Genomic DNA, 17,381 nt, shown 5'->3' on the forward strand with positions numbered 1-17,381 from the left:
TTATGGCCAGTTTTATGACTAGGAGGTGCCTTTCTTTATTGGTGTTTCATCGATATCTGATGGGAGTTCCGGGCCTGGCCGGGTAATCTATCACAAACTGGACGTCTAAAATAGGGGCTTGCCTACATGACTTCGCTCTTTTGTATTATTGTAGAAATATGTGTATAGCCATGTCATAAACTCAGGAATTCTTGCTTGCAGCCATTATTTTTGTATATAAGGAGACGGCTGGTTCTGTAAAAACGAACAGTCTCCTGAGAACACACGATCCGCGTTTGTCGTGCTTCTAGGACACATGTTACTTGGTAGCTGCCAATAAAACTTGATCTCTGACTGTGACTAGAAGACTCCGTGTTTCTGTGGTCCGGAACAAGGGAGAACTCAGAGGTCTTCGGGTGTTATCCCCTGGCACCAACGGGTTCCTAAAAACCCGTTACCTCAGTTGGCGCCCAACTCGGGGCGGTATCAAGCGGCGACGGTCCAAGCCAGATGTTCGTGAGGAGCTTCGTGTGAAAATTCCGGAGGACGGCCAGCCACTTCAGCGACCCCTGTATGTCGACGTGGTTCCGAAGGTCTTTGCTGCGAGGTTCCCCGCGTCCCGACGGCTACGAAGGACTGCTGCCCTGACTATCGCCTTGTTTTGGACCCAGTGATCCTTGGTAGAGCGAAACGATAGACGAGTCTTCTAGCGACGTCACAGATCTTCAAATACTTCAGTTAAGTATGAGTGGAGCGTCTCCCAGTCCTTAGTTTGTCCTTAGTTGTTGGTATCCTTGAGATACGCTTTGATTTGGTACTTGCAAGCCCCAAAGCCGAAGGACTCGTGTTTTCACGAGAAAATATCGTAACAGATAATCCTTTGAAGTTTGAAGCTAGACTAGTGAGCGAAGATGCCTGGTTTTAGCAGACTTGGAAACTTGTTTTGTCTTGGTTGTAGTAAGGACTCCCGATTAGAGGATTCTTGTCCGGTTCCTCCAATTGGAACTCCAACGTATGAGCTCTATGTGAAGCATGGCGTAGGTCCTATCACATATAATGAAGTATGGATAAAATACACCCGCAAGGATGGTGTTTTAAAATGGCCCCAATATGGTAGTTTTGACTCCGAAATTTTAGATAATTTAGAGGTCAAATTGTTCAAGAAGAAAGCCCGGCCAGCGATGTTTGACTCTTTCCGTTTATGGCGTAAAGAGGCCAAACAAAAGGAAATTAAATTAGAAAAGAAAAATAAGAGAGAAAGAGGTATTTCGGTAATGCAAGCCGCGATAAAATTTAAAGACAACGAAGAAGATCAAATGAGTGAGCAGTTGCACAGGCAACGTAAAATGGCAATAGATAAATGCTATCCTGTTTTACCATCTCTTCAGCAAGAGACAGTAAAGGAGCGCGAAAAAGATCCATTAATGGCACATTTGCTAAGTTCGCCACCACCCTATGCGCAAAATGCCACAGCACCTCCGCAACCTTTAGTTGCACCTCTGGTAGCTGTTATGCCGGCTCCTTTACAACACTCACCAGCCGCTCTTCAGCTGGCTTCTATTTCTCTGGTGCAGCCTCCTCAAGGCTCACCGATCACATCTACTTGTCCTCCTGTTCCTCCTACAACTTCGCCTAGCGCACCTTCTATTTCTTCTGATACTCGTTCTACGAATGCTTCTGTTTCTGCTTTCCGTGACTCTGTTCTGCCACCAGTTATTCCTCCACTTTCACCTTCTGTCTGGCATAAAATGGCCAGCATTGTTACTAACATTCCTTCACCACTGTTTCGGTCGCCTAAAACGACCCCTAATACGGGACAAAGACAATTACGAAGCCAAATGCCTGATTATCAGGAGAGGGAATCATTGAATAAGTTAGCATGGAATTGGGCTATGGATACAGCGAGATATGATGTAGAGTCTGTCATGAACGTCTTCCGTCAATGGGATGAACCAACGCAAAGATACGTTTTTGAACAGATGTGTGTTTTTCTGTGTGAGGATTTGGAAGATAATGGTCAAGAAAGCAACACTCGAGAATTGTGTAATGTACGATTTAAATTTGGGGAAGGTATGATCATAGGTCCCGATGTCGAAAAAGCAGTTGAGATATTATTATCATATCGAAGTACGGGTGGTAATTCTGGGTCATCATCTGAATGTGGTACATCTAGTAGGAAAGGAGCGAGACAGTACCCCATGAGAGAGGTTCCCCCGGTTTGGAGGGAAGGTGATGCGAATGCAAATCCACCAATTCTGCCTCATTTCCAGCGTGTATGGGTACATGTCCCCTGGAAAAGATCAGAAGTTTTAGCACTCAAGCAGACACTACCTGATCCTCGTAAAAACCCGACTGGGTATTATAAGGAGTTATCGCAAACTGCAAGCTCATGTATAATGAATTTAGCGGATATAGACATGCTGTTTGGGAACGTTGTTCCACATCCTTTATGGAGTAAAATTCGTCATACGAACCATGACCAGGAACTAGGTGACTTATGGGCAAACATTACCGCTACAGATGCTAGACAAATTGGTGGTTTTAAACCTGAGCCGGTAATAGCTGAACTTCCCGGTAGGATTATCGCGTACATGAAAACAATAATGCCTGAAGTACGCGTAAACTGGGATAAGCTATCTGCGTGTAAGCAGAAGAAAGATGAGAATGTGTCTGACTTTTTCACGAGATTTGAGGAGACTTTCACCGATCATAGTGGTCAAGATATGGCTACCGAGGGTGGTCAAAGATTGTTTGTAGACAAATTCGTACATAACTTACTTCCTGAACTATGTAATAAACTAAAAGATTCAGAGAGTGCTTGGGCTGTCTCTACGTCCGCGCAGATTTTAGCCACAGCCCAGTACTATGAAAATAGGCGCAAAGACGAGCTAGATAAGGCAGACAAAAAGACGAAAGATTTAAAAACTAAAGTTCTTCTCCAGCAGGCCTATCCGCCTCGTGTGGCTAGTCAGCCAAATTATCAGCAACAACAGCAGTATTCGAGAAACACACAAGGAAACAAGTTTTCCCATCAACGTCTTCCGTATGGCCCGAATCAATGTGCGTATTGCAAGGAAGAGGGTCACTTCAAAAGTAATTGTCCGGCTCTTGCGCGACGGTTAAACGGCGTTTCGGGTGTAAGGGGAAGAGGTGTTCAACATGCCCCTAGAGATAGGGGTCGTGGAAATTTCTCCCAGAACACAGTTTCTTTTCCGCCTCAGAATTCCATGAACAGCTTTGACCAACAGAATAATGCATTGTCTAGGTCAGCTCAGTACTATGCTGACGACTATTACACCGAACACGATACTGAGGGTAACGATTGCTAGGACAGCCATGGACAAAGAGAGGGAGTCGTTTCAGTTCCAGTAGATCAGAATGGACCTTATGTCGAGGTAATTGCCTCAGGAGTGTCAGAGCCATTTCTGCTGGATACTGGTGCTACAAAAAGTTCTATTATGCACTCGAAACTTCCTGGCGCACCTTTGTCTGGCGAAATGAATGTCTCAGTAGGTTTCTCTGGCGCCCCTGTTAGAAACCCGATCTCTAGTCCTATATCACTTTCTGTTGGCCCATGCAAATTAGAAGCACCCCTCATTTTGACAACAGGTTGCGGTGAAAATTTGTTAGGTTTGGATTTACTAAAGAGGTTGTATGCGACTTTATACTGTTCCCCCTTGGGAGTACAACTTACTTTAGGTAAGAAAGTCATTTCTCCAATGTATTTGTCAAAGGAAAATATTCCAACTGAATTGTCATCACTCCCTGATATACTTTGGGTTAATGGTTCTAATGATGTCGGTCGTTTGGAGATAGCACCGTATGTCATAACTTTGAAAGCCAACGTTAGGTTGCCACGTATTCCCCAATACAAAATATCTAGCGAATGCGAAAAGGCGTTGTTGACGATCATTTATGATCTGATTGATAAAGATGTTATCGAGGAAACAACAGGAAATGTTTGTAACAGTCCAGTTTTGCCCGTCTTAAAACGCACTGATCCTTCACAACCGCCTGTATACAGGTTCGTGATTGACCTCAGAGAAGTGAATAAGGTAGTTATCCCACAGTTTCCAGTTGTCCCCGACATTACTGCATTATTGACCATGGTTCCAGCTTCAGCAGCTTGGTTCTCGGTGATTGACCTGAAGAACGCTTTCTTCAGCATCCCGATTGCTGAGGAGAGTAGGGATATTTTTGGATTCAATTTAGGAGGACGAAGCTTCCGCTTCAAGTGCGCTCCTCAAGGCTACTGCGAAAGCCCATCAATATTCAGCCAGGCCCTGAAACCACAACTGGACACTATTGTTCTGCCAGATGGGTCAACTCTGATTCAGTATGTAGACGATCTGCTGATCGCTGGAGACACTGAAGAAATTTGCAAACATGCCACATTGTCATTATTGCGTCACTTATGTGACATGAAGCACAAAGTCTCTCTTTCCAAGCTACAATTTTGCCGACAAGAAGTAACCTACTTAGGTCACATCTTGTCGAAGGAGGGAAGGAGACTGACACCAGAAAGAATACAGGCAATTGCAGATCTGAGTGCCCCAAGGACACAGAGAGAGGTTCGAGCCTTCTTGGGCATTACATCGTACTGTAGACAATGGATACCGAATTTCTCACTACTAGCTAAACCCTTGCTGGCATTACTCTGCAAAGACACACCCAATCCTATGCCCTGGTCTGAAGATTGTCAGACGAGTTTCCACGAGTTGCGTGACGCATTGTGTTCGGCTCCTGTGTTGGGAAACCCCAACTACAGTAAGCCTTTCACATTATACGTCCATGAGAAGGAAGGTTGTGCATTATCAGTCCTAACACAACACTTTGGGGACAAACAGCGCCCATGCGCGTATTTTTCGGCAACTCTAGACCCTGTGGCTAAAGCCCTACCAAGTTGTCTGAGGGCTACCGCCGCAGCAGCTGTCTGCATTCGACAGTCTGCTGGATTAGTCATGAATAATACTCTGATCGTTATGGTTCCGCATGCAGTAGACATTTTGCTAAACAGGACAAAGACACAACATCTTACTAGCGCTCGACTATCCAGTTACGAACTTACACTGTTAGCAAGTCACATCCACATAAAGAGGTGTGATACACTCAACCCCGCTACGCTACTACCCATCCCGACAGAAACAGACGAGATTGATAAACATGACTGCTGCTTTAGGACAGAAGAAGAGACAAAAGGGAGAGTAGACTTACAGGACACTCCCCTTCCCGAATGCAATGATACTTTATGGGTTGATGGTTCATGTTTCAAATTGCCGAATGGTGATACGACTACAGCATATGCCGTAACGACATTACACACCATTATAGAGACCGCGCGCATTTCCCACAATTCTGCACAAGCTGCAGAGCTGATTGCGCTTACTAGAGCATGTGTGTTGGCGAAAGGAAAGCGAGTGAATGTGTACACTGACAGCCAATACGCCTTTGGTGTGGCTCACAGTTTTGGGAGATTGTGGCGTGAACGTGGGTTCCTTACGTCACATGGTGCAAAGATACAACATGGTCAGCTAGTTAATAAACTCCTTGAGTCACTGACCTTGCCACTACAAGTTGCCATCATGAAATGCAGTGCACACAAAAAGATTCAGGATGATGTTGGCCGCGGGAATGCATTTGCAGACGAGGTTGCGAAAGAGACTGCAAGGAACACGATGAGTCGGATGTATGTTGTAGGTCCCGCTAGATGGATTACTGATGTGGGAATGTGTGAGGACACCATTGAAAGCGTGAAATCTATGCAAGCTGAGGCGACTGAGAAAGAGGTGAATGAATGGAGAGAAAGTACAGGTAGATTAGATACGAATGGTTGTTGGGTCGAATTGTCGGAACACCAGCGATGGCTATTACCTAACGCATATGTACTTGCAGTAGTAACAATGGCTCATGGAATTGCACACATCAGTTCGAGAGGAATATGTAAACTATTGGCCCCAGTATGGCAGAATAGTAATATCCCAAAATATGCAGAGAATGTGGTCAGAAACTGTATGGTATGTTTAAAGTACAATCCCGGTAGGGGAACCCCAACTCCAGCTGGTCATTTTGCGCCTCCAACGTATCCGTTCGAGGTTTTGCAGCTCGATTTCATCCACATGGAGAGGTGCAACAATCTGAAATATGTGCTCGTTGTTGTTTGCGCCTTTTCAAGGTGGGTGGAAGCGTACCCCCTTAAGGACAATACCGCCTTGTCAACTGCCAAAGCCCTTGTCAAAGAGTTCTTCCCGAGGTTTGGTATGCCTAGAATTGTCTGGAGTGATAATGGAAGTGAATTTGTAGGACGCGTGATGAAGAGAGTGTGTGAGTGTCTAGGCATATACCAGAAGTTCCACGCTGCAAATCACCCCCAATCAGCTGGATTAGTAGAGTGCTACAATGGCACATTAAAGCTGAAATTAGCCAAGATCCAAGCCAGTACAGGTCTTAAATGGCCTGACGCCCTGCCTCTAGCACTCCTGTCGACCAGAATGACTGTCCATTCCAGATTAGGACTTAGCCCCCACGAGATAGTGTTTGGCCGCCCAGCCAACGTCTGGGGCGTGCCAAGACCAAAGAAAGTCAGTGAAATAGAACACCCCGTACTGCTTGACTACTTGTGCGAATTGACAACTAAATTGCGTGTTTTACACCAACAGGTTCACAGTTCCTCTCCGCCAGCCTCTGACGATCCAGGTCACACCATCGTACCCGGCACGTGGGTTTTGGTGCGGAACTTCCAGCGCACCAACAACGAACAACCGAGGTGGACCGCACCGCACCTGGTACTTCTTTCCACGAGATCAGCCGTTCGGGTGGAAGGCAAAAATAACTGGGTACATGGGACCCATTGTAAACGGGTCCCTCTGCCCCTTCCATACGACCGGTGGGTCAATGAAGGACTTGCCGACTCAGAGACAGAATCCGTACCTTGCTTCATCCCTTTCAGCGATGCACGTTTGAAAGAGACTGGTTCCGAAAAGGAGAGTGATCATATTTTGCAAGGACTTGTGCCACCGTCTATGCAGTTGGACACTACCGAACCTGAGACATTGTTTGAAGACCACACCGTACCTGGGAAACGACGGTACAACCTAAGATCTAGCCCAAGAGACTAATAAGAAAAAAAAGCAAACTAATGTGATTACTTTTCCCCTAAGAACTATTTTTGATTTTTCAGCTCTCTCACTCTCAGGAAACTTGCTCATTTTTGATTTTCGAACCGCCATCCGGTTCCGCTGCTAGGGTCGCGGTTGAAGTCTGGGGAGTGCAACTGGGGAAGTTTTAGGTCAACGGTTCTGGTTGGTCCGAGGGAGTTACCCTGGACTGAACGGAGCGCACTCCCTGGCAGAATCAACCTACCACCGCGGGCAGCAAGTAGAGGATGAAGTTTCCAAGGGTAGAGAGACCTGCCAAACTTACGAACTTTGAAAAACAATTGTGTACAATACTGTCCAGAAGAAGATTTTTAATAATATGTGTTTTAATGCTGTGTAGCATAGTGATGTTCTTGACTGGTTATGCTCTATTCGTATTTCAAGTTTCCTTGTTCTCGAATGACACTCGACCAACGCCTCCTCCCACTCTCTCCCCGCACTCCTTTCACCCTCTACCCAAACACGAGTCTGCCAGAAGACTCGAATTCGTAAACAACTCATTCATTCAACTCCTACACCAACACCAATCCATAATGAACACATCAAACTGTTGGATATGCGGACTCATGCAACACTCGACTGATAAGGGTATCCCATACTTCGTCCTGCCATTCAGTTATCATGGTTCTCTGTGGGCTTTCCAGACCACGTTCTTATTCGCCTTAGAACCATACCCGACCCGTTCCACTGAGAGCGATTCCAGTAACAAGGCACTAATAGCAGGGATAAGAAATATGAGTAGGGATATCGACACCTATCTAACGATTCCCAAAGATGAACTCACTCCGTACGCCCGTTGGAACGTAACTAAATATGGGGTTTACCTGAGTAAGAGCCAGACAGCGAAGAAATCCCGCCCAGCTTGGATAGTACCCCACCGAGGTCACTTATGTTTACAAGGTATCGGTAGGGATCCCAAAGCACAATTAGGAAAGAGCTTATGCACGGAAACATATGTGTTCGCTTCCCGAACCTCCCCTATACTCCTAGCAGCCAAAGGCACGTATTTCGTCTGCCACGACCAAGCCTACACATGGTTGCCCCCTGACTTCTCAGGTACATGTTTTATCTCATTTCTGCTGCCTCCCACCTACATGGCCAGAGCAGATTACCATCGGACAAGGACAGCTAGGGGTGTCGTGAGTAAAGACGACACCGCAAGTCAGGAATTCGCTGACTTTGCAAAGGGTTTTCTGCCATTTTGGGGGCTTATGGTGAACAGCAGGAATATTCGTCAATTAGCAAGGATAGTTGAATCCGCCGTGATTGAAACGGCCGGAGCCCTTGGCAATTTGACAACCGAGCTTCAGTCGGATCGACTTATGACCCTTCAGAACCGAGTTGCCCTAGATATCATACTCGCCGATCGTGGTGGTGTGTGTAGAGTGATCCAATCCAGTTGTTGCATTTTCATCCCTGATAACGCACCAACAGTGTACCAGGCCATCTTTAAACTACACGAAATATCTGGTTCCCTTCACGTGGAAAAAGGAGATTGGTCCTTGCTAGGGTGGTTCTGGGGCCTGATCACTGCCTGGGGATGGAAAACACTGATCTTCATTGGGATGATCTTAGCGCTTCTGTTTATGTTCTGCCTGTGTGTACAGTGCGCTCCTGCACTCTGTGGCCTCTGTGCTACTTCATGTGTACGGAAGCCTGTGTTAAAGGACGGACTGAGCAACAGAATGATGCTACAGCATCATCTCCACGAATTCCTTCATACAGATTTAGACTCAGATTAACATGAGTTATTGCCTTACATAAGGGCAAAAGGAGGGTCTGTGGTTCTGAAAATCTGGACCCTGTTGTTTTCCCGATATCGAGGTCCAATACCCGTGTCACAAAATATCAACGTACCATGACGAATTTGGTGTCGACGAACCGATAATGCTTAGGACATCATTCCTATGCATTTGCATCATAATTGAAGATTGCTAACACCCCTAAATCGTAGTTTCCGTCCCGACCCTTTAGACTCCATTTTGTAAACGACATCCATCTTACGTCTTGCCCTCATGATAAGTCAATTAAAGGTCGAGCTTGATCTAAAAGGACACGTCCACCTTCCCTGACTTACCCCTGACCTGTCCCAACTGACTCCATTGCCTTTAGCCAAACCTGTTTGGGCAGCTCCTCGCCCAGTGGGCCAAAACGATAACATCAATGCATAACATTCCACAACCTATTCACTACATACAGACCATGCTTTCTACAAACATGCACCTGTCCACGTTCCCTATTTTATGGCCAGTTTTATGACTAGGAGGTGCCTTTCTTTATTGGTGTTTCATCGATATCTGATGGGAGTTCCGGGCCTGGCCGGGTAATCTATCACAAACTGGACGTCTAAAATAGGGGCTTGCCTACATGACTTCGCTCTTTTGTATTATTGTAGAAATATGTGTATAGCCATGTCATAAACTCAGGAATTCTTGCTTGCAGCCATTATTTTTGTATATAAGGAGACGGCTGGTTCTGTAAAAACGAACAGTCTCCTGAGAACACACGATCCGCGTTTGTCGTGCTTCTAGGACACATGTTACTTGGTAGCTGCCAATAAAACTTGATCTCTGACTGTGACTAGAAGACTCCGTGTTTCTGTGGTCCGGAACAAGGGAGAACTCAGAGGTCTTCGGGTGTTATCCCCTGGCACCAACGGGTTCCTAAAAACCCGTTACCTCAGTTGGCGCCCAACTCGGGGCGGTATCAAGCGGCGACGGTCCAAGCCAGATGTTCGTGAGGAGCTTCGTGTGAAAATTCCGGAGGACGGCCAGCCACTTCAGCGACGTGGTATGTCGACGTGGTTCCAAAGGTCTTTGCTGCGAGGTTCCCCGCGTCCCGACGGCTACGAAGGACTGCTGCCCTGACTATCGCCTTGTTTTGGACCCAGTGATCCTTGGTAGAGCGAAACGATAGACGAGTCTTCTAGCGACGTCACAGATCTTCAAATACTTCAGTTAAGTATGAGTGGAGCGTCTCCCAGTCCTTAGTTTGTCCTTAGTTGTTGGTATCCTTGAGATACGCTTTGATTTGGTACTTGCAAGCCCCAAAGCCGAAGGACTCGTGTTTTCACGAGAAAATATCGTAACAGATAATCCTTTGAAGTTTGAAGCTAGACTAGTGAGCGAAGATGCCTGGTTTTAGCAGACTTGGAAACTTGTTTTGTCTTGGTTGTAGTAAGGACTCCCGATTAGAGGATTCTTGTCCGGTTCCTCCAATTGGAACTCCAACGTATGAGCTCTATGTGAAGCATGGCGTAGGTCCTATCACATATAATGAAGTATGGATAAAATACACCCGCAAGGATGGTGTTTTAAAATGGCCCCAATATGGTAGTTTTGACTCCGAAATTTTAGATAATTTAGAGGTCAAATTGTTCAAGAAGAAAGCCCGGCCAGCGATGTTTGACTCTTTCCGTTTATGGCGTAAAGAGGCCAAACAAAAGGAAATTAAATTAGAAAAGAAAAATAAGAGAGAAAGAGGTATTTCGGTAATGCAAGCCGCGATAAAATTTAAAGACAACGAAGAAGATCAAATGAGTGAGCAGTTGCACAGGCAACGTAAAATGGCAATAGATAAATGCTATCCTGTTTTACCATCTCTTCAGCAAGAGACAGTAAAGGAGCGCGAAAAAGATCCATTAATGGCACATTTGCTAAGTTCGCCACCACCCTATGCGCAAAATGCCACAGCACCTCCGCAACCTTTAGTTGCACCTCTGGTAGCTGTTATGCCGGCTCCTTTACAACACTCACCAGCCGCTCTTCAGCTGGCTTCTATTTCTCTGGTGCAGCCTCCTCAAGGCTCACCGATCACATCTACTTGTCCTCCTGTTCCTCCTACAACTTCGCCTAGCGCACCTTCTATTTCTTCTGATACTCGTTCTACGAATGCTTCTGTTTCTGCTTTCCGTGACTCTGTTCTGCCACCAGTTATTCCTCCACTTTCACCTTCTGTCTGGCATAAAATGGCCAGCATTGTTACTAACATTCCTTCACCACTGTTTCGGTCGCCTAAAACGACCCCTAATACGGGACAAAGACAATTACGAAGCCAAATGCCTGATTATCAGGAGAGGGAATCATTGAATAAGTTAGCATGGAATTGGGCTATGGATACAGCGAGATATGATGTAGAGTCTGTCATGAACGTCTTCCGTCAATGGGATGAACCAACGCAAAGATACGTTTTTGAACAGATGTGTGTTTTTCTGTGTGAGGATTTGGAAGATAATGGTCAAGAAAGCAACACTCGAGAATTGTGTAATGTACGATTTAAATTTGGGGAAGGTATGATCATAGGTCCCGATGTCGAAAAAGCAGTTGAGATATTATTATCATATCGAAGTACGGGTGGTAATTCTGGGTCATCATCTGAATGTGGTACATCTAGTAGGAAAGGAGCGAGACAGTACCCCATGAGAGAGGTTCCCCCGGTTTGGAGGGAAGGTGATGCGAATGCAAATCCACCAATTCTGCCTCATTTCCAGCGTGTATGGGTACATGTCCCCTGGAAAAGATCAGAAGTTTTAGCACTCAAGCAGACACTACCTGATCCTCGTAAAAACCCGACTGGGTATTATAAGGAGTTATCGCAAACTGCAAGCTCATGTATAATGAATTTAGCGGATATAGACATGCTGTTTGGGAACGTTGTTCCACATCCTTTATGGAGTAAAATTCGTCATACGAACCATGACCAGGAACTAGGTGACTTATGGGCAAACATTACCGCTACAGATGCTAGACAAATTGGTGGTTTTAAACCTGAGCCGGTAATAGCTGAACTTCCCGGTAGGATTATCGCGTACATGAAAACAATAATGCCTGAAGTACGCGTAAACTGGGATAAGCTATCTGCGTGTAAGCAGAAGAAAGATGAGAATGTGTCTGACTTTTTCACGAGATTTGAGGAGACTTTCACCGATCATAGTGGTCAAGATATGGCTACCGAGGGTGGTCAAAGATTGTTTGTAGACAAATTCGTACATAACTTACTTCCTGAACTATGTAATAAACTAAAAGATTCAGAGAGTGCTTGGGCTGTCTCTACGTCCGCGCAGATTTTAGCCACAGCCCAGTACTATGAAAATAGGCGCAAAGACGAGCTAGATAAGGCAGACAAAAAGACGAAAGATTTAAAAACTAAAGTTCTTCTCCAGCAGGCCTATCCGCCTCGTGTGGCTAGTCAGCCAAATTATCAGCAACAACAGCAGTATTCGAGAAACACACAAGGAAACAAGTTTTCCCATCAACGTCTTCCGTATGGCCCGAATCAATGTGCGTATTGCAAGGAAGAGGGTCACTTCAAAAGTAATTGTCCGGCTCTTGCGCGACGGTTAAACGGCGTTTCGGGTGTAAGGGGAAGAGGTGTTCAACATGCCCCTAGAGGTAGGGGTCGTGGAAATTTCTCCCAGAACACAGTTTCTTTTCCGCCTCAGAATTCCATGAACAGCTTTGACCAACAGAATAATGCATTGTCTAGGTCAGCTCAGTACTATGCTGACGACTATTACACCGAACACGATACTGAGGGTAACGATTGCTAGGACAGCCATGGACAAAGAGAGGGAGTCGTTTCAGTTCCAGTAGATCAGAATGGACCTTATGTCGAGGTAATTGCCTCAGGAGTGTCAGAGCCATTTCTGCTGGATACTGGTGCTACAAAAAGTTCTATTATGCACTCGAAACTTCCTGGCGCACCTTTGTCTGGCGAAATGAATGTCTCAGTAGGTTTCTCTGGCGCCCCTGTTAGAAACCCGATCTCTAGTCCTATATCACTTTCTGTTGGCCCATGCGAATTAGAAGCACCCCTCATTTTGACAACAGGTTGCGGTGAAAATTTGTTAGGTTTGGATTTACTAAAGAGGTTGTATGCGACTTTATACTGTTCCCCCTTGGGAGTACAACTTACTTTAGGTAAGAAAGTCATTTCTCCAATGTATTTGTCAAAGGAAAATATTCCAACTGAATTGTCATCACTCCCTGATATACTTTGGGTTAATGGTTCTAATGATGTCGGTCGTTTGGAGATAGCACCGTATGTCATAACTTTGAAAGCCAACGTTAGGTTGCCACGTATTCCCCAATACAAAATATCTAGCGAATGCGAAAAGGCGTTGTTGACGATCATTTATGATCTGATTGATAAAGATGTTATCGAGGAAACAACAGGAAATGTTTGTAACAGTCCAGTTTTGCCCGTCTTAAAACGCACTGATCCTTCACAACCGCCTGTATACAGGTTCGTGATTGACCTCAGAGAAGTGAATAAGGTAGTTATCCCACAGTTTCCAGTTGTCCCCGACATTACTGCATTATTGACCATGGTTCCAGCTTCAGCAGCTTGGTTCTCGGTGATTGACCTGAAGAACGCTTTCTTCAGCATCTCGATTGCTGAGGAGAGTAGGGATATTTTTGGATTCAATTTAGGAGGACGAAGCTTCCGCTTCAAGTGCGCTCCTCAAGGCTACTGCGAAAGCCCATCAATATTCAGCCAGGCCCTGAAACCACAACTGGACACTATTGTTCTGCCAGATGGGTCAACTCTGATTCAGTATGTAGACGATCTGCTGATCGCTGGAGACACTGAAGAAATTTGCAAACATGCCACATTGTCATTATTGCGTCACTTATGTGACATGAAGCACAAAGTCTCTCTTTCCAAGCTACAATTTTGCCGACAAGAAGTAACCTACTTAGGTCACATCTTGTCGAAGGAGGGAAGGAGACTGACACCAGAAAGAATACAGGCAATTGCAGATCTGAGTGCCCCAAGGACACAGAGAGAGGTTCGAGCCTTCTTGGGCATTATTTCGTACTGTAGACAATGGATACCGAATTTCTCACTACTAGCTAAACCCTTGCTGGCATTACTCTGCAAAGACACACCCAATCCTATGCCCTGGTCTGAAGATTGTCAGACGAGTTTCCACGAGTTGCGTGACGCATTGTGTTCGGCTCCTGTGTTGGGAAACCCCAACTACAGTAAGCCTTTCACATTATACGTCCATGAGAAGGAAGGTTGTGCATTATCAGTCCTAACACAACACTTTGGGGACAAACAGCGCCCATGCGCGTATTTTTCGGCAACTCTAGACCCTGTGGCTAAAGCCCTACCAAGTTGTCTGAGGGCTACCGCCGCAGCAGCTGTCTGCATTCGACAGTCTGCTGGATTAGTCATGAATAATACTCTGATCGTTATGGTTCCGCATGCAGTAGACATTTTGCTAAACAGGACAAAGACACAACATCTTACTAGCGCTCGACTATCCAGTTACGAACTTACACTGTTAGCAAGTCACATCCACATAAAGAGGTGTGATACACTCAACCCCGCTACGCTACTACCCATCCCGACAGAAACAGACGAGATTGATAAACATGACTGCTGCTTTAGGACAGAAGAAGAGACAAAAGGGAGAGTAGACTTACAGGACACTCCCCTTCCCGAATGCAATGATACTTTATGGGTTGATGGTTCATGTTTCAAATTGCCGAATGGTGATACGACTACAGCATATGCCGTAACGACATTACACACCATTATAGAGACCGCGCGCATTTCCCACAATTCTGCACAAGCTGCAGAGCTGATTGCGCTTACTAGAGCATGTGTGTTGGCGAAAGGAAAGCGAGTGAATGTGTACACTGACAGCCAATACGCCTTTGGTGTGGCTCACAGTTTTGGGAGATTGTGGCGTGAACGTGGGTTCCTTACGTCACATGGTGCAAAGATACAACATGGTCAGCTAGTTAATAAACTCCTTGAGTCACTGACCTTGCCACTACAAGTTGCCATCATGAAATGCAGTGCACACAAAAAGATTCAGGATGATGTTGGCCGCGGGAATGCATTTGCAGACGAGGTTGCGAAAGAGACTGCAAGGAACACGATGAGTCGGATGTATGTTGTAGGTCCCGCTAGATGGATTACTGATGTGGGAATGTGTGAGGACACCATTGAAAGCGTGAAATCTATGCGACTGAGAAAGAGGTGAATGAATGGAGAGAAAGTACAGGTAGATTAGATACGAATGGTTGTTGGGTCGAATTGTCGGAACACCAGCGATGGCTATTACCTAATGCATATGTACTTGCAGTAGTAACAATGGCTCATGGAATTGCACACATCAGTTCGAGAGGAATATGTAAACTATTGGCCCCAGTATGGCAGAATAGTAATATCCCAAAATATGCAGAGAATGTGGTCAGAAACTGTATGGTATGTTTAAAGTACAATCCCGGTAGGGGAACCCCAACTCCAGCTGGTCATTTTGCGCCTCCAACGTATCCGTTCGAGGTTTTGCAGCTCGATTTCATCCACATGGAGAGGTGCAACAATCTGAAATATGTGCTCGTTGTTGTTTGCGCCTTTTCAAGGTGGGTGGAAGCGTACCCCCTTAAGGACAATACCGCCTTGTCAACTGCCAAAGCCCTTGTCAAAGAGTTCTTCCAGAGGTTTGGTATGCCTAGAATTGTCTGGAGTGATAATGGAAGTGAATTTGTAGGACGCGTGATGAAGAGAGTGTGTGAGTGTCTAGGCATATACCAGAAGTTCCACGCTGCAAATCACCCCCAATCAGCTGGATTAGTAGAGTGCTACAATGGCACATTAAAGCTGAAATTAGCCAAGATCCAAGCCAGTACAGGTCTTAAATGGCCTGACGCCCTGCCTCTAGCACTCCTGTCGACCAGAATGACTGTCCATTCCAGATTAGGACTTAGCCCCCACGAGATAGTGTTTGGCCGCCCAGCCAACGTCTGGGGCGTGCCAAGACCAAAGAAAGTCAGTGAAATAGAACACCCCGTACTGCTTGACTACTTGTGCGAATTGACAACTAAATTGCGTGTTTTACACCAACAGGTTCACAGTTCCTCTCCGCCAGCCTCTGACGATCCAGGTCACACCATCGTACCCGGCACGTGGGTTTTGGTGCGGAACTTCCAGCGCACCAACAACGAACAACCGAGGTGGACCGCACCGCACCTGGTACTTCTTTCCACGAGATCAGCCGTTCGGGTGGAAGGCAAAAATAACTGGGTACATGGGACCCATTGTAAACGGGTCCCTCTGCCCCTTCCATACGACCGGTGGGTCAATGAAGGACTTGCCGACTCAGAGACAGAATCCGTACCTTGCTTCATCCCTTTCAGCGATGCACGTTTGAAAGAGACTGGTTCCGAAAAGGAGAGTGATCATATTTTGCAAGGACTTGTGCCACCGTCTATGCAGTTGGACACTACCGAACCTGAGACATTGTTTGAAGACCACACCGTACCTGGGAAACGACGGTACAACCTAAGATCTAGCCCAAGAGACTAATAAGAAAAAAAAGCAAACTAATGTGATTACTTTTCCCCTAAGAACTATTTTTGATTTTTCAGCTCTCTCACTCTCAGGAAACTTGCTCATTTTTGATTTTCGAACCGCCATCCGGTTCCGCTGCTAGGGTCGCGGTTGAAGTCTGGGGAGTGCAACTGGGGAAGTTTTAGGTCAACGGTTCTGGTTGGTCCGAGGGAGTTACCCTGGACTGAACGGAGCGCACTCCCTGGCAGAATCAACCTACCACCGCGGGCAGCAAGTAGAGGATGGAGTTTCCAAGGGTAGAGAGACCTGCCAAACTTACGAACTTTGAAAAACAATTGTGTACAATACTGTCCAGAAGAAGATTTTTAATAATATGTGTTTTAATGCTGTGTAGCATAGTGATGTTCTTGACTGGTTATGCTCTATTCGTATTTCAAGTTTCCTTGTTCTCGAATGACACTCGACCAACGCCTCCTCCCACTCTCTCCCCGCACTCCTTTCACCCTCTACCCAAACACGAGTCTGCCAGAAGACTCGAATTCGTAAACAACTCATTCATTCAACTCCTACACCAACACCAATCCATAATGAACACATCAAACTGTTGGATATGCGGACTCATGCAACACTCGACTGATAAGGGTATCCCATACTTCGTCCTGCCATTCAGTTATCATGGTTCTCTGTGGGCTTTCCAGACCACGTTCTTATTCGCCTTAGAACCATACCCGACCCGTTCCACTGAGAGCGATTCCAGTAACAAGGCACTAATAGCAGGGATAAGAAATATGAGTAGGGATATCGACACCTATCTAACGATTCCCAAAGATGAACTCACTCCGTACGCCCGTTGGAACGTAACTAAATATGGGGTTTACCTGAGTAAGAGCCAGACAGCGAAGAAATCCCGCCCAGCTTGGATAGTACCCCACCGAGGTC

Source organism: Lissotriton helveticus, chromosome 1_1, assembly GCF_964261635.1.
Source record: "Lissotriton helveticus chromosome 1_1, aLisHel1.1, whole genome shotgun sequence".
NCBI classification, from domain to species: domain Eukaryota; kingdom Metazoa; phylum Chordata; class Amphibia; order Caudata; family Salamandridae; genus Lissotriton; species Lissotriton helveticus.